Source organism: Equus caballus, chromosome 27, assembly GCF_041296265.1.
Source record: "Equus caballus isolate H_3958 breed thoroughbred chromosome 27, TB-T2T, whole genome shotgun sequence".
In the NCBI taxonomy this organism is placed as follows: Eukaryota; Metazoa; Chordata; class Mammalia; order Perissodactyla; family Equidae; genus Equus; species Equus caballus.
The window spans coordinates 21,842,152-21,861,179 of NC_091710.1; positions in this window are offsets into that span (position 1 = coordinate 21,842,152).

Genomic DNA, 19,028 nt, shown 5'->3' on the forward strand with positions numbered 1-19,028 from the left:
AGACTTGACTGTACGTCTCAACCAAACTCTTTATGAGAGAGGCCCTGATTAATTGCGTTTTTCCCTCTCAGTCATTTTTGGTCAGAGCTTTCTCAGATTGTCCACCCTGAGGTCAAGTGACCACCTGGAGGAGGGAGGGGTTACATGGAGCCAAAGTGGTGAGCAGGCAAGAGAACCACCCAGGGCTGCTTCTCTAGGCAGAGGCCTGAGCTGGGGAACAGGGTCAGTTTCCTTCAAAATGGGAAAGGGGGCCAGGCAGGGACCCAAAGTGGATGATGCTCCTCTTTAGCACACTCGTGTTGTCACGGGGCCCGGATGTCCAGTCAGTCAGTGGAAGCCTACATTTGTGAACTTGTGGGAGTGTGAATGAAGAAATAAAGAAATCTGTAGAAGAAACAAGATCAGACAGGAAGATGAATTGAAGCTAACTGGACTTCTGCTAGAGTAGCTTTTAATACATTGATTGACCAGAAGCAAGACAACTAGAAAAGACTTGAAGGAAGGGAGCCAACTGAGAGTGGGATGTGTCTAGGCGTAGAAAAAGGCCTTGGAGAGGCAACACTTAAGAAAGAGGGTCCGGCTGGATTCTAGGGAGGGAGACGATGGCTAGGCCAAGTTTGGAGGACTGTAGAGAGACAGCTCAGATCCGGACTTGAAGGTGGACCTGGGCTCAGCCAGGGGTGCCAGGTGTCCCTGAGAGCCACGGCTGCAGCACTGGGGCTTCCCGGGGGCCGAGGGAGAACTATTATGAACCAGACCAGTTTGATACGGGTAATGAGCTAGTGAAAGCAACAAGACTGGATCAGTTGACATTTCATTACTCTTGTACAAATTGTAACCTGAGATCATTGCGGCTGGTAATAAAATACTTTTCTCACTGCAATCAGTGGATTGAATGTGAGCAGGGAGAGTCATCAGACAAGATAATGGAGAGGGTTACCATTTAATACCAGGCAAATAGTTACTCTCTGGCCTCAGCTCTGACCACCTGTGTTGTTGACCCTTCTGCGGTCAGGGTCCCCCCCTGGACAGGAAGGCAGTGGCTGTGTGTGGGGAAGACGTGCCCCTCCTCAGCCTGGCCTAATCCTTCCCAGCGAGACTCCTCATCCATGCTGTTGATACCAGGACGGAGTGACCGGGGCACACCAGCATAGGCTTCTGCAGGAGGCAAGCTCCTTGATGCCCTCCTGTGAGCGGAGAGGAGCTGGGGACACACTGCCCAGACCAACCCATCTCACTGTGCCTCAGAGACCGGAGCATCTGTCCTTGCCCGCAAATTACTCTTTTTGTGCCTGGAGGAGGGAATATGGCGGAAAACTCTCTTTTCCCTAAATCTTTAAGTAATTCTTATCACTTTCTTAACCCTCTAGGGCACATATGCAAATGCCATTCAGGCATTTAGTTATGAAATTTCCTCTACAGCTCCTTGCCAGACATCACCATAGCCTCTTTCCCACGACACACAGTCTCCCTTAGGGGAGGGTCCATTGAAGTCTTCACAAGGTCCCCAGACATCAATACTGACGAGTTTTGATCATCAACACACACACTGCTGATCAGTTAGCTCCCATCTTAACCGACTGGGTTTTTTTGTTTGTTTGTTTTTGGTGAGGAAGATTAGTTCTGAGCTAACATTGATTGCCAACATTCCTCATTTTTTTTCTTTTTCTCTCCAAAGCCTCCCAGTACATAGTTGTATATTCTAGTTGTAGGTCCTTCTGGTTCTGCTGTGTGGGACACTGCCTCAGCATGGCCTGATGAGCGGTGCCATGTCCGCGCCAGGATCCAAACTGGTGAACTTAACCACTTGGCCACGGGGCCGGCCCCTTAACTGACTGGTTTGTTAGAAACAATTCTACCTGTTACAGGATGACAGCTCCCCCCAAAAGACGAAGCATGCCACTGGGTTTCCATGGTGATTGCCACTGAGATGTGGCGACCTTTTGTCTTCCTCGTTTCAGATAGCATCCGTATTCCGTGTATCCAGGCCAGCTCAGCATCCTTGCTAGTCCCTCTTGATCCTCTGCTGAGCTGAAGGTGTCCTAACAAAAGCTTGCTCCTAGAATGGAATGAACAAAATGGCTCCCTCAACTTCCCATTTATAAGAGAGAAATTTGGGAGTTGGAGAGAAATTATTTGGGGGTAGCTCTGATGCGACAAAGCTTTCATTCTCAGTCCTGTGGGGGCTCTGAGCAGGGTAAACAGGCCAGGAAGGAGGGCCAGGTGCCTTCAAATGAACAGTGGTCGATTTGGCAAGCAGTTCATGTCATGTGAATAGGAAGGGCATGTATTCCTCATGATTCACAGCAGGCTAGACTACGAGACTATGTGGCCTTTGAAAGACAGTTAACACACATTAACACGATTTCTCCCTGAAGACTCATCTTTTTTATTGCTTAGTGTATTTTGGGACTATTTCTTCTAGGTACATACATTTAAAAAATAACATCTGTCTTAGTCTGTTTGGGCTGCTATGAAAAAACCACCATAGACTGGGTGCCTTATAAACAACAGGAATTTATTTCTCACAGCTCTGGATCCCGGACGTTCAGGATCAAGGTGCTGGCAGATTCAGCGCCTGATGAGGCCGATTTCCTGGTTCACAGACGGCTGTCTTCCTGCTGTGTCCTCACGTGGTAGAAGGGGTGAGGGAGCTCTCTGGAGTATTTTTTGTAAGGGCGCTAATCCCATTCATGAGGGCTCCACCCTCATGACCTAATCACCTCCAAAAGGCCCCACCTCCTAATACCGTCACACTGGGGATTAGGCTAATATACGACTTTTGGGAGGACACAAACATTCAGTCTATGGCAACATCTTAGCCAATGAAACCTATCAGCATTACGTAGTGACGCTCTCCCTCACCAACAATGTTAGCTCTGTTAATATAGATCGCATCAATTAAATAGCTATATAGATGAATGTAGATTAATATAGACATCCTAGCTTTCTGGTCCTGACAGCAACGGGTTCCCAAGCAATGGGGAAGGACAGGCTCTATTGTATGTTCCAGGAGGTCGTCAGAGGTGGTTGGATGTCTTATAGTCTCAGGATGACCCAGGGAGTTGTCAGACCCTCGTTATAGGATCTGGTGGGTGGAGTTCTGACTCTTCTCTAGAGTAGCCAAGCAAGCCAGGCCAGGGTGACCATGCGGTTAGGTGATGGTGTGCCCAAGTATGGAAAAGATGGTCAGACCCTCAGGGGCTGGCTCCTTAGGCAAAATAATCCTGACAAATCCACAGCTAAGGCAGCCGTGCCCTTACATTAAACCAATGACAGGCGCCGAATTCAAATTACCGCATTACAGTCAGGCTACACGGGGCAGCTGTACGTCCATCTCAACTTTTGAGAACTTGAAGGTTGTATAGTAACGAAAGGACGTTTCATTTCAAACCGCGATCTAGGCCTCGGGATGGGCGCCCTTTTGACAAGCGGTCAAGAGCTTGTTATACCTGCTTATAATGCCTGTACCTTTCTCTCATTGCATGTATTACAACTGTAATCATATTTTTATTTTGTGAGTGTCTATTCACTGTCTGTGTCACTTAAACTATAAGCTCCGCTGGGGCGGGGCTGTGTCTGTGTGCCCACAGACACATTCACGGAAGCGAACAGGATGCCTGGCGGATGATGGGTTCTCAGTGAACATGTGGAGTCAAATAGGCGTGAACTGAATGGCAGCTCGATAATCTGCTAGCCTGTCTCCTGGACCCCATCTTCTTATCTCAGGCCTGATGTACACCCTGTATCTTCTACTCTATATCATCTTTGGAGCAGAACTAATGCCAAAACATGGACGCTTCAGAGCAGTAGTTATTGGTTCACAGCAAAAATATGTAGGCGGGGTAGACCTGAAGCCGCAGCGTTCTGCCCAGGTTCAAGCAGAGGCTGAGTGTCCGACAGTCAGGGATGTTGCAGGAGAGATTCTGTCTTTGGGTGGCAGGGAGACTAGGCTACTTCTGTGATGGCTTCCAATCTAACATTCTGTGGGCTTCCCGCAGTCCTGCCTCGTCTGAATTGTCCTTCTGAAGACTCTGTAAAGTTTTAGCAGGAAAAGTTAAGAAATAAGAAAGAAAAAGTAGCTACCTCTAGATTGTCCGGGTGGGGTTAAGCCAGGTTGCATCTACCCCGTGAGTTTTCTATTGCTGCGATAATGAATTCTGACAGACACGGTGGCCTGAAACAGCAACAGTGCATTGTCGTGTGGCCTGTAGAGCAGAAGTCCAATGGCACTCATGGGGCTAAAGTCTGAGTGTTGGCAGGGCTGCACTGTTTTCTGAAGGCTCTGGGGAGAAGCCATTTCCTTGCCTTTCCAGCTTCTGGAGGCCACCTACAGTACTTACCTTATGGTCTCTTCTCCATCTTCAGAGTCAGCAATGTCACCTGTCTCTGACCTCCTCTGCAGTCACACCTCCCTCTGTGATGACGGCCAGGACAGGCTCTCTGCTTTCAAGGACTCGTGTGATTACATGCGGCCCACCAAGGTAGCCCTGGGTCGTGTCCTTCATCCCAAGGTCTTTGACCTTATGCCCTTCTGCAGAGTCCCTTTTGTCATGTAAGGTAACATAGTCACAAGTTCTGAGGTTTAGGCCACAGCCATTTGGGGGGCCACGATTCTGCCCACCACGTTTACCAAGCCCTACATCGTGACAGTTTTGGATTTCTCGGGCATCAACAGAGGGGTGCTAAATCTTCACTTTATAAAATGAAATATATTTGACTTTTAAAGAAAAGTCTAATTTTTAAATCCTTGTATATCTTCCCAAATTCAGTTGTACATTTTCCCACTCCTCAGAATGACAAAGATTTAAAAAGATATTGTTACTTGTAGAAATGATTTGCACTCATGGTGTATAATGACATCATCCAAGGCAGGCCTGGCTGAAACTGGCCCCTGCCTGGAAGGCCAGACTTGCCTTTTGTCGGTGCCAAGGGATGAGCTGGCCCTGAGAGGCTGAGGCAAGATAATTAATTAATTAAGTAATTACTTAAATTAAACTTCAGAGGCAGAGCATCTAGTTAATTAGATCATGGCATGCTCTCATAACTGATCTTTCAGGGCTCCTCTCCTACTTTATTTTGAGTTTTATTAATGTTTTTCTTCTCATTCCTCATCCCCACCCCCATCCCCTCTCTTCAAATGCAACTAGTCTGATCTGTTTAGTACACACGTTTGGATCCACATGTGGGACCCCCTGGCGGACCTACACAAGCTTGCTCAAGAGCGCACCCACGAGAGGGCATTTTCCAACCCGCAGCCATATGCGTTCCTGATGCTATGACACTGCCAGATGGTGTCTCAGAATGGCCATCCTGGTTCTCATGGCCACCAGCGTGTGAGAGCATTGTCTGACCTCCCACTTACTCCTACCCCGATGAGTGTAAGGTGATGTCTTGTTTTATTTTGCATTTCTTTGATTAACAAGGAAATTGAACATCTCATATACAGTCATGGCTTGCTTAACGATGGGGAAACGTTCTGGGAAATGCATTGTTGGGCAATTTCGTTGTTGTGTGAACATCAGAGTGAACTTACACACGCCTAGATGGTATAGCCTGCTGCACACCCGGACGACGTGTACTAATCGTATGTGACCACTGTTGCATATGCAGTTTGTCGTTGACCGAAACCTCATTATGTGGTGCATGACTGCACTTGTTAGCCGACAGAATTGAAGGATTATCAGCTGTGGGGAGAAAATTCAATACTCAGGACAGTTATCTGCTTCTTCTTGCATCTGAAGGAATGCAGCTTCCAAAGACGTTGCTTAAAAATCCTTTGGCTAACGCGGGACTAGGCTCTGAATTATGATCCTGGCAACTGTTCCTTCTCTCTTCACACTCCGTAAATTCAGGGCTAGTTTTCTTTTTTCATAAATTATCCCATATTTTTAATTTCTTGGGACGTTATGGCCCAGAGTAGATTTTTGATGGGGACATTCCATCTGTTAGGTTTTGTGACGCTGCCTTTCTTCCCACCAAGGACTTCCTCGAACGCACCCTGGCACATGTAACTACGTATCCTGGCTTCGACAGCAGGGATGGCGTCTTGCCTGCCCCCCTACTCTGGCCTCAACTGCACTGTGTCCCCTCTCTCTGCTTCCTTTTTTGCTTCTCCTACTAGGGTAATGGATCTTGGCCCGGCACTCAGATGAAAGCCAGCTGGAGAGGTCTTCCCAGCTTCAGGTACCCGGGCCCCACCCCCAAAGATGTGGTCTCAACTGTCTGTGGCGGGGCCAGGCATGGGGACTTTTTAAATGGGTTGATCACCAAGGAGAAATTGGACTGCTACTCCACATGGAGGTAAGGAAGAGTATGTCAATACAGGAGATCCTTTAGTGCATCTCTTAGTACTACCATGCCCTGTGATTATGGTTAATGGAAAACTGCAACAACCCAGTCCAGGCAGGACTCTTTTTTAAAAAATTTTTTGGGCGAGGAAGATTGGCCCTAAGCCAGCATCTGTGTCTTCCTCTATTTTGTATGTGGGATCCTGCCACAACATGTCCTGATGAGCATGTGTAGGTCAGTGCCCAGGATCCAAACCTGCAAACCCCAGGTCACTGGAAGCAGAGCGTGCAAACTCAACCACTGTGCCGTTGGCTGGCCCCTCAGGCAGGACTCTTAATGGCCCAGAGCCTGCAGGAATGAAGGTTTGAGTCACTCCGCCAGACAGAGAACTATGACCAGCTGAGGTGCTGCTGAAGGCAAAGGGAATACAGAATGGATAATGGAGAAAGGTAGTTATCAATACCAGCCATCACCGTGCGACCAGTTACAGGAACGAGGACTGTAATTGTCATGAGTATTACCTCCTTATTTTGTTATGAGTATATTTGCGTGTGCGTGTGTATGCGTGTATGCAGATATGTTTGTTTTCTTCCTCTCTTATCCCCTTATTGTTTAACATAATATGTTTTGACTTTATATCATAGTATATAAGTATTGTTAATTTTACATCATAGTGCTGAAGTTACAGGAATCAAGAAGCATAAACGTTACACAATGACCTTGCATCCCCTTCTGGGGAGGGGGTTAGTATGTTTTTGGTTGTATGCAGGATAGTTGTCTCACGTTAGGTAGAAGTATAACTTTGTTATTGTCCTCATTTGGAGACTAAGTATGGTTTCAGGACATGTATATGGGTGCCAAGCTGACAAGGAGTGGCCTTGTGATGGTTAATTTTATATGTCACCTTGGCTGGGCCACGGTGCTCAGATACTTGCTCAACCGTTATTCTGGATGTTCCTGTGAGGCTGTTTTTTGGATGAGATCAGCATTTAAAGTGGCAGACTTTGAGTAAAGCAGGTTGCCCTCCTTAATGTGGGTGGGCCTCATCTAATCAGTTGAAGGTCTGAAGGGAACAAAAGACTGACCTCCCCACGCCTCCCCCCAGCAAGGAATTCTGCCAGCAGATGGCATTTGGACTAGAACTGCAACCCTGGCTCTTCCCTGGGTCTCCAGTCCTTTATAATAGAATCAATCTAGTTATAGGTCTAGAAGCAAAGAGGGGTGGTGAGCGCCGGCCCTGAGGAGACCAGCAGTGTCAGGCCAGGCAGCTGCGTGGGGGCGGCCGTGACAGTTTCCTGGGGTAACTCAGGGTTAGTTTCCTGCGAGTCCCTCCTGAGTGGACACTGTAGTTTCCCCTCTCTAAGGGCCCGCTGCCAACAGCAGGTGCTCAGTAAATGTTGAGTTGAAGAAAGAGCAAGGGAAGGAAAGATTACTAAAAGAAGGAAAGTACTGGAAACTTCCTAAGCAGTCACTTTGTCCCAGTACAGCCAGTGCCAGGACAGAGAGACAGTCAATTCTCGCTTATTGGAATCTGTGTAAAATGATCTCCCCAGACTCCTTCCAGGTCAGCGGGGCTGCAGAGGAGGAGCGGGGCTTGGCTCAGACGCCTGCAGACCCCTCGGAGCCCCAACTCAGCGAGGCCGAGGCTGCCCGGCCTCGGGTTTGGCCAGCAACAAAGGCCTCCATTGTTCAGGCCTTGGAATGTTTTTCCTTTTCTTTTCCTGATCCCTGCACAGAAAAAGCCCTAAAGACTGTTTTCTCTGAGAACTTTGAAAACCCCGTCCTTCGCCTGCCTCAGGGAGAAAAGAATGAAGAGTGGGAAAAGGGGGTAATTAGTCACTGCTTGGCAGTGCTCCAGGGGCTGGCGGCCGCAGGCTGAGAGCGGAGCAAGCCAGCCTCGCCCCACCTTATCTTTCTATAGCGTTTGAATCCGGAGGCTCCTGGAAAGGGCCCAGCGGGATGCGGCGGGAGGGGTGGGGTGGGGTGGGGTGGGGGGAGGGGTGGGGTGGGGGGAGGGGTGGGGTGGGGGGAGGGGAGGAGCGGCCTGGCCGAAGGTCTTCAGGGACGTGAGTCCAGCTTTCGAAGACAAATATACCATGAGGGACTCCGCTTGCTGCTGTGCTCCTCACGCTCAGTTTCTGGAGGCCCGTGTGGGTGCCAGGGAGCGGTCAGCTCCTCCGACAGCCAGGGCAGTGGCTCTAGCCTGGCAGAGGCGTTTCATAGTGCCCGGGAGCCAGAGAAGATCTTCGAACAACCTGTGGAACAGGAGGGTGGGATGAGGAGAGGACGTGCAGTCCCAGCTGCCCGAGCGCTGACAGCAGCAGGACAGGTGCCGCCCCTTCTCCCTGCCGCGGGGACCACCCTGCCGCCCACTCTGCCATGATCGCGCTTGCCTGCTTTGAATGTTGTAAATCTGCGCTTTAAAACCATTGCAGTGTCCACCTCCACAACCAGGAGGTGGACAAAGTGAGTCCCGGGGCCTGCCCTCACCACTGCCTCCCTGGTGTGCACTGGGAAAGTGCAATGTGGTCTTGCGTCCCTCCAGAGTGGCCCTTGGAAGTGTCCCTCTCCTTAGATGACTCTTGGCCACCCTCAGATCGCCTGTGAGCTGCCACTCATTTTTTCATCCCCTGGAAACTTCAGGACGGGGCTCCGTCTTCCTGGTGGGCTGGGCTGCCTCCTCCCTGGTTGAAGCTGCCACCAGCCAGCAAGGTGGTTCTAGAGTGCGAACAACTGTTCCTGAGGATGGAGGTGACTAATGGTGACAAGAAGGCAGGAAGAAGATGTAAAGAGCGCATGAAATGGCCTTTTCCTTTTTGGGACTAACTCACGGGTTCAACTTTTCAGCAGGAGGATCCCTCCTGACCGCATCCTCGATTCCTAACCTCCCCACCCTCTTGTGAGTTCTTCTCCACTAGTGCTTCCCTCTCTGTCCTTCCCTGAGCAAATTTCCACTCCCCTTTCAGCAACTTCACGAGTGGAAGCGGGGGCGAAGACTAGTTGCCCCCAAATGCTGCTTTGAGATAGCCACTCAGGTCTGGCAAGGGCCAATTAAACTCTTAGCCAAGGTGCCCTGAACTCTGCCCCATTGGAGGCGGTCAGATGGATGAGGGGTGTAATTTGTTAATTTCTGTAATACTTGATATTGATGATTTCAACATTTGTGGCTCCGAAGGTTGGAGAATGACCTGAAGGTCTACGACTCTTGTCGTTTTGCAGGGGCACTGACTGAAATCGCCGACGGCAGGCTGGGTGGCAGAGACAAGGCCAGGTTGATGTAGGCCTTGCTTCTGCCTCCTGGGTGTCATGCTGCACGTGCGTCAGCAGCCAAGGCAGGGACTGGGCTGTGGTCTGTGAGCTCCAAAGCTGCTCTTCATCTCTGTGCTGAACCATCTCGCCTCCTTTCCTGCTGCCCTGTCCCCACGAAGGGGGCGGGCTGCACCTTAGTCCAGCTGTGCCTGTGTGAGAGTCCCTGGGGCAGGAGGAGAGCCCAAGGTCCACACGCTCCCTGCACGGCAGCTCACAGATTTGCAGCAGTGACCATATTCCACCAACAGAACGGCAGTGCACAGGGCCTGAAAAGCTTTTATTTCCTAGTTTATGAAATAATTTGTATGAAAAATCCTGCCAAGATACAAATTAAGATAGCTATAATATGTCTTTCCGGAAAAAAATTTAAAAATAGAGGTAAAAATATCCAAATTTTAGATAGTTCTTACTTTAGTATTTGAATATTTGGAATCAGAACTGGCTCATAGATTCACTGCAGGGAGAAGACAACTGTAGAAATAGTTCAATACGCATGGAACAGAAGGAGTTTCTTATAAGAGCCAAGTGAGGTCTCTTGACTCCACCGCCCAAACCCCTACCAGGAACCCAGGTCACCTTGGAGTGGGTCACACTGACCTGTGTCTTGTTGCCTCCTACCTCCCATCTACCAGAGCTATTGCTGATAAAACTGAAGCTGGGCTATTTCTCACTGGACCGGAGCCCTGACGGGATTGCATATTTTTTCCTTTATGTTACTAGAGAACGTGTGGAATATATCAAAATTGCTTTCAGGCTTGTATTGGTGAAGCTCCAACATGGAAAATTGTCTCAACCTCTTTTCCCCTTCCTCTTTCTTCTTTATTTCGGGAACATCCAAATTTGAAAGCTTTATGGGGAGAATAAGTGAATGCCTCTACTGCTTAGTCCTTTCCTCACTCCCTTTCCTACAAATAAATCCCTCATGTGTGCGTAATGGCATCACACCATTGGATTGCCTTGGAAGGATTGGGAAATCTTGCCTGGCTAATGCGCTGCTCTCGACATATCTGGCTATAAAATCAGAAACTCAGATGCACCCAAGGGAATAGCTGTAGAAAGGAGATTTTACAACATACAGTGATGTAAATCTGCAATTGTTATGTTTATTTGTTGATTGCTGTCTCCGTTGGATTGTAACTCCTTGAGCCAGGCGTTGTCTGCCCTTTTTTTGGTAGGGAAGATTCCCTCTGAGCTAACATCTGTTGCCAATCTTCCTGTTTTTGCTTGAGGAAGATTAGTCCCAAGCTAACATTTGTGCCAATCTTCCTCTATTTTGTATATGGGTTTCCGCCACAGCGTGACTTGATAAGTGGTCTAGGCCTGCACCTGGGATCCAAACCCGCAAACCAAGGCCACTGAAGCAGAGAGCACGGAACTTACCCACTACACCACGGGGTGAGCCCCTCAGCCTTTTAGTCACTGTGTCTCCAGGGTCTGAATGGGGGTCAGGCTCATAGTAACAGTGATGACCAGCGTGTATTCAGTGTTTAGCCAGGTGTCAGGCACTGTGGTAAGTACTTACGTATTGTACTGCGCCCTGTAGTCCTCCCACCAACTCACTGAAGTGGGTATTGTTGTTATTCCCTTTTTACAGATGGTACAGACAGGTGAAGTAACTTGCCCAAAGTCATACAGCTAGTCCGTAGAACCAGCACTACACAATCTAATCCCTTAGGGGCACTGAAGCCTTACTTGTTGAATGGATGGGATGAATGAATGAACGAACAATGGACATTCTGTGGGAGAGCCGAGGTAGGGGAGGGAGGGAAGGAATTTGCAAGCAAGCCAGAAGGAGACTCCACACATCTGAACACTGGGACTCAGCTCTCACGCTGTGTGGCCAGGGGAAATCTAGCATCTGTGTGCGCAGTCCTCCTGCTGAACTACAGACTTGCTGATGACATTTGCCAGATGAAGTTTGGCGGAGAGGACCTGGAGAAGAGGCCCAGACTCTCCAGTGTTGTCCGCAGAGATTGCCGGTCTCTCAGTTTAGTTTAGGAATATACAAAAGGCTTTTCTCTCTGTTGGGGAGAAGAGGCTGGAGGGCTGACAGTGTCCTCTGGGATTTTGTGTTGTAGGACTTAGACCCGTTATGGGTTGAATTGTGTCCCCCAAAAGCTGGCTAGCTGTGTGACTTCACTTGGAAATAGAGTGTTTGCAGATGTAGTCAAGTGAAGATGAGGTCATTAAGGTGGGCCCTGATCCCATACAACTGTCCTTGTGAGATAAGGACGGGAGACAGAGAGGGAAGACCGCCACATGAAGACAGAAGCAGAGAGAGGAACTACGCTGCCACAAACCAAGGAGTGCCTGGGGTCCCTTGGGAAGCTGGGAGAGGCAGAAAATCCGCCCCTAGAGACTTTGCAGAGAACATGTGCCTGCTGACACCTGGATCTCAGACCTCCGGCCTTCAGACTGTGAGGGAAGGAGTTTCTGCTGTGAGCCCCCGAGTCTGTGGTGCTTCCTCACGGCAGACTAGGAGACTGACACAGGACCTAACGTTGTTTCTCATGTCCGCATCGTCCCCACTCCTGATGGCAGCTTCACCTCTCACTCCCTGTGATCCTCCCCCCGTCTGCCCCAAGGGATATGCACAGAGGTCAGAAGACGTGCCTTATCTGTCCACACCATCCTGAACTGGACAGTTTTGGTCATTTAATTTGAAATCCTTGAAGGGACTTCTTGTTTTCAAATGCCGGCGCTGTGTGTGAGTTTGCTTGTTAAAAGTTCAAAATGGGAAAATATAAATAGTGGCATTTGTAGAAAGAATACTTCCTATGTGCAGGCTTTACAAGGATTTTCTCTAATCCTCACCACCATCCTGTAAGTTAGTTACATGAACTCCAACACCAGAGAAATCCGCTGGGAGAGTCATGGGGCCAGGAGCAGCCCGCGTTCTCAGTGGCTCTGAAGCCAGCGTCACATGGAGGTGCTGCTGAGGGGAGCAGGGAGACGGAGAATGCGTGTGGCACAGAGAAGGAGATGCGGTGGCTCTGCAGGCGTGTGTTGCATCCCATTCGTTCTCGGTCACAAGAGCTGACTGTTAAATTTCCAGGATTTTTGCAGGCAGGTTGATGTTGTGTTGGTAGCTTGAACCTGGCCGCAGTGGGAGCATTTACACCACAGAGCTGGCAAGTTCTACAAATCAGCGCTTTTGCCTCCCCCACCATCCTGTTTACTGGACACGACTTGACTAGAGCTGTGACCAGGTTACTGAGGATCTGATCCATAACATTACAGTCTGCCAAATGTTTTCCAGACAAGGAGAAAACTCAATGTGCTGTTTTTCGGAAGTGAATGCCCTCATTTTTTAAGATGTTGCCATCCTACAATGAAACTTACAAGGTTGCAGGAGGACCCCTGCAAACTGTTCCGGCTCTAAGTGTCCAAAAGTTACCTTGGACCTGTTATGTGATGGCATGCTGCTCTGAGCTGGTTACGTGATGGCTGCCCCTGCACCCTGATCAGGCCCCGTTGTTACACAGCCGTAACACATCCTCTGCACTCTGGTGTATAACGTCTCCAGCAGCACTGAGCTGAGTGGGGGCACTGCTGTGGGAACTAGCCCCCGTGTTCTCCGTTGCTTGTGCAAGCAATAAACCTTTTTCATCAACCACTTCAGCCTTGGTTGTGTTTTTCGGCTCTGCACTCACCAGGAGATGAGCCCACTGAGTTCAGTTACAGAACGAGAGAAGGAGAAGGAAAGGTAGGAGAAGGCACCCCCAAGGCCTTCAGCCTGAGGCTGGCTGAAAAGGGCTGATCTCATCTGGGCGATTCTGAAGTATTGGGGGAGTGGAGGATGAAGTCATACATAGCCCAAACTACTCGATTCTGTGGGTTTAGGAAGGGCCAGTCCCGCCCTGGGAGGTTGAGAGCACTCCCTGAGGACCTCCTCAGTGAGTGGAGAAACAAAGCTGCCTGTCTGTCACCCCCAAACTACAGCTACATGGTAGGGAAAAGAGGGTTGACGTCTGAGCTCGTTAAAGGAACACTCTGGGCCTCAGATCTTCATTTGTAAAGTAGGAGGGGTCGCTCAATCGTTCCCAAGCCTGCCCCATCATAAATTACCCACAAGGCTTTAAAAAATCCTTGAGTTACCCCAAATCTGCTCTGGCTGCCACTTCCTGAGGTAGCCGCTTGGCTCACGGCCCCCTCTTCTCTGCATCTGGACCCTCGGCAGCCATGTCTGCCTTGCCATGGCCAGGACACTAGCTGACAGTTGTGTTGCTATCTCCCAAAAATATGAAATTTTTCCCTAAAATTCACTGATATCAGACGTTGTTGGTAATAATTTGGATCAACGGCAGCACTCAAGAGCTGTGTTGCCCAATACAGTAGGCATGTGTGGCTACTCAGCACTTGAAATGTGGCTGAGATGGACTGCGAGTGTGAATACATGCTGGACTTCAAAGACGATGTGGAAAAAGGATTTAAAATATCTCAATAATTCTTTAACTATATATTGAAATGATAAGATTTTGGATTTATCGAGCTAATTAAACTATACTATTGAAATTAATTCCTCCTGTTTCTTTTTACTTTTTATAATGTGGCTGCTGAAAAATTTGAAATTACCTCTGTGGCTGAATTTCATTTCCTTTGGACAGCACTGCTCTGGAGAAAAGATCCATGAGGCCCCAGAGCCGGGTGGCTCCTAGCCTCCGCAGGCCTGGGTTACACAGCTGCTTTTCTTCCTTAAGCCAGCCCAACTTTCTTCCATCCTATTCTCTTTTTGGTTTACCCTAGCCAAAGTAGTTTGAATTATTTGTAGCCAAAGAGACTTTGGCTAATAGATCTCCTTGGGGTGTTGTACAGATGATTCTGCGGCTCTGCCAGGGAACCCTTCCAACGCTCCCAATGGATAGGAAATGATTTCACAGTCTGAAATGATGAGATGACCTGGACCTCATCATCCTGCTTCCCCAGACCCTGACCTGCGCGGTCTTGTGGGATCTCTGGCTCTGGTCACAGGAACTGGATTTGGACCGGGAGGTTCTGCTGGTCAGGAAGGACAGCTGAATTCCCCAAGGTGTCAGTTCAGGCAGAGGCTGTGCTTAGAGCTGGACTCTCACCAGATCCTGGATGTTAGGATAGTAACAGCTCTGCTGGACTCTCCCTGAGCCTATAGGAAACCAAGGTTTGAAACAAGAGCAACGTCCTGAAGCACGCACGGTGGTGCCCCCTCCCCCCTGCCCTTCCGCTCCCGCCTGGCAAATCTGTCTCCCCTCCTACATGGCCATTGGGGCATTTTGTGTCTGTGCACCCAGCTGGGAGCTCTGGCTTTGGAAATGTGGTTTTCCTAAGACGTTTCAGTTGTTCCAAGGTGTGAGGTGAAACTCCCACAAAAACCTGTCAAGGGCTGGCTTTGGAGTGGAAAGCTCAAGGTTAGCTCACTGGGGTGAGAAGAATCATATGCCAGATTCCAAGTCATTATTCCTTTAGGAACTACCGGCTCCAAGCACTTTAATGAAAAATGATAGAAAGAGTTATTGACCTTGGAGACATTCAACTCCGCCACGGAGCTAAGCATCTGCAGGGGATCCGGCCGGGGGAGATTATATCTGGCCCACCATGGGGACGCTGCAAAAGTTTATCTTCAAAAAAAGCAAAGAAAATGTATCTAATGAATCCCTAAAGCACCGTCCGTGCAGATGGGTTTGAAAACTGCCTTCGGCAATTTTTCATCCTCATTGTAATGGGAACCCCTTGGAAACGAGTTAGAGGTCATGTGTACATTTGACTTGCTACACTTGCAACATTTCTGGGAAGAGTAGGAATGAGATGATAAATGAAGACATCGCAAAGTTAATAATTTGAGAGAGAAACCTTTATTAAAATGAAAAAATGAACTGCTATGCCATATTCACAGGAACTGCATGGTTTAATAAAATGAAATAAGCCTCCAATGTGTTCCATGTGGCTCTGTGTTGAGTAGAAGACAAATGTGGGTATACGTGGCCCCTACCCTCCGGGAGCTTGCCATCAAATTCGTTGTTAGGACAAAACTGAAACTTAGAGAATCTGCATCACAGGCTCGGCAGCCTCAGCTGGAGAAAAAGAAGCAATCTGATCAGTAAACGGGAAGGGGGGCGGAGTGCGCAGGGGGAGCAGAAACCAGTTTCCAGGATGTTTTGGCTGTTGTTATCAATTTTTCTAAGACAGTTGATAGCTAAATTCCCAACCTCTGCCCCCCGTCCGATTGTTCCCCACTTCCTCCCTTTTCAGAGGTCACACTGCCCTGTAACTGGAGTATATCTTCCCAGGTGAATTTTTATGACATATATTTAAATAAAGAGCTGAAACTAATGTGGCAAAATGTGATCATTTGATAAATCTGGATAGTGGGTGTTTGGTTCTGTTTTATCATTTTTCTGTACTTTACCATATCCTTGAAATGTTTCATAATTTAAGAGATTCTAAGTGAAATGTATGTACAATGTGTAACTTATAAATGGAGACCCAAAGGAAGAAAGGAAGAAGAAGAAAGAAGGAAAGAAAGGAAGGAAAAAAAGAGAAAAAAGAAGGAATAAAAGAAAAATAAGATTTCTGAGAATTCATAGGACCACAAGGTCACTTTGCATGGGGAGACAGTCAGGAAAGACTGCCAAGAAGATGAGGTACCACCTGGATCTTGAAAAATGAACAGGGAGGATGATGTGAGCGGGAGGAACCCTGTTAAAGGACGACCCTTATCTGTAAAATCATCTCTAAGTTCCTGTTCAAGTCTGACAGCCCACATTACGCTCATTGATTCCATCCACAAGCAAGGTTTGGACACCCGCCCGGTGCTGTCAGTGATGCTGGACACTGGGGGGATTCCAAGATGGGAAGATGGCAAGGTGGCTGCCCTTATGGAATCACCATTTCCATTTTCACCATTTCTCATCCTTAAACAAAAAGAATTTACTGTAACTTTTCAGCTATCTATCGTCTGTCTGTCTATCAAGTCTTATCTATCCTATTAAACACCTTTTAAGATGGAAACTACTTCTCATCTTTCTCTGTATCCTCCACAGTGTCAAGAGAGGGCTATATAAATTAGTGGATATTCATTAAATACTCATTGAATGTTTGATTAACTTACTATTATTTAAATAGTAATTGAGAAGCTATTAGGTCCTAAAGCACAAAAGGGCATACTCTGGAGATGCAAAGAAAAAATAATCTTTATTTCTAAGGAGCTTTCATCCAGGTAGGGGAGATGAATTAGTCTAACTCAATTACTGCAGAGGAGGAAGCGCTAAGAACCAAAAGAGTGATGCAGAGAAAGGGTCGTATGGGTTAATTGATTGCATAAAGTGACACGTACACGTTCAAGCTTCTGGTGTCTGTCAGAAGTATACCCACTATTCTATTTTATATAACAGACATGTGACTTTGGGGGAGGGAACACTTAAAAATACTTGATACCTCTTCTTGTTCAATGGTAATATCTGTTTTTGCTCCTCCCCCTTCTTCCTGTGCCTCCATCATGTACAATTTGAATTTACTTTTTGACATCAGAAGAAACAGACACCATTGATTTGATTTTTCTGTGTTACTCCTTGGTGTAAGTTTTTTGAAAATAAAGATTAGAACAGAAACAAAAATTTTTCAAGTTCAATGTGGTAGTAACGTATTCCTAAAAGGCCAAAATCTGACTTCAGATTCAATACTCATATACTTAAGTATATGTCTTCTAACAGCTGCAGTGGCATTCTAAAAATTGAAAACGTTTGCTCTAATAGATGTTGTAGGGGAGCAGAATTTGTCACCCCAAAATATATCTCTTTGGCTTGATTAGTTTTAAGAACAAGACTCAGGAAGAAACTTTGGCCTTCCCCCAACTCCTTAAAAGAATTTAAGATAGAAGGCCTGTTTCAGGGAGAAGCTCTCACCATAGGAAACTGTAGTATAATATGAACTAGGTGAGGTAGAGAGGGAGGAACCTAGCAAGGTCCATTTGATCAAAGTCCTCCTCATGTCCCATTGTCTCTGCAAGGCATGGCAAACTTTTGTCTACCAAATATTTACTTTTCTACTGCTATATAAATTGCCTTCTCCTCCTTTGAAGTCCCAAACCACTACTCCCAACATCCTCTTTTGTCTTTACCTGAAGATGGTATTTAAGGTGGTGGCTTCAGCCATTTTGGCAAGTTACTCAGTTTTCCTGGGTCTCTCCCATGTATACAAGTTATTAAACTTTGTTCGATTTTCTCCTGTTAATCTGTCTCATGTCAATTTAATTCTTAGACCAGCCAGAAGAACTTAGAAGGGTAGAGAGAATTTTTTTCCTCCTTTTTGTTGTCCCTACCCAGACAGACTCTCTTGGTTGGAGTACAGGCAAACCAATGTTGAGCTAAGCTCACATCCTGTGACTTTTCTGTCGTTACAACCTCTGGCTTTGGAGCCTTACACAGAATGCCAGTGTAGGTCAATGGATATAAGAATGATAATGACAAAAGTAGTAATAATAGGAAACATTAATTTGGAGTGCTTACTATATGCTTACACTCTTCTAAGCACTTGACACAAATTAACTCATTTATCCTGACTATAACCAGATGAAGTGGATACTAATTTGAAAATACAGAAAGGAAAGCAAATAAACAGTTTCTCTTCTTTTGGTTAATGTAAAGGTCACCAAGGAACACTTCATATTTCTCTTCTGTAGATCCTGAGTCAGTCCTCGTGCATGGGCGCTTGCATGTTCTTCCTCTGTGTGCCTGGGTGGCATTGTGGGAGTTAAATTTATCTGAATACACATATATCAACTACTGGTAAAGAAAAAAACAAGGGTTGATAGGCTGTATGGGCAAATACCAAGAAGGGCACTATATCTGCCTGTGACAAGTTGCAGGAATGCAATCCTTCCTTTCTTTTTTCATAATACTCTTCTAGAACTTTCTTTTTGCAAACCTTGCAAAAACAAAGCAATGCTTTGTAATAATTTTTTGCAAGTATTTTAAACTCTCTGTTTATGACATAGATACTCATACTTCATAGAGTGGTTTGTGTTTTGTCTTTTAATCTAAGCACTGTATTTGGGAACCATTCACAGACAAGAAAAAGCCTGATTTTATTCTTTGATCAAAGTGATATAAAAAACAGAATGTTGGTTTCTTGGGAGAGTCAAGGACCACAGCCCTCTCTGACCATGGCTGACGTGCCTCTGAATGTCCTGGGTGTACATTCTCTTTGCTTGTGAAACGATATTTGTTTCACATATATTAATTGTTTGTTACTGATCCTTTCCTTGTATTTAGAAATTATTGTGGCTATAGCTCTTGCTTGTTGATTTGTATATTTGCACAGATAATTACTTTCCAACATTTGCATTGTGAGTTTCTTTGGTCTGGAAGTTTGTCAGGAGGTAGAGCTCAGGTTTGGGAGCTAAATGCACCCCCCTCAGCCCATGTCACTGTGGGTGGGTTACTAGTTCTTAACTA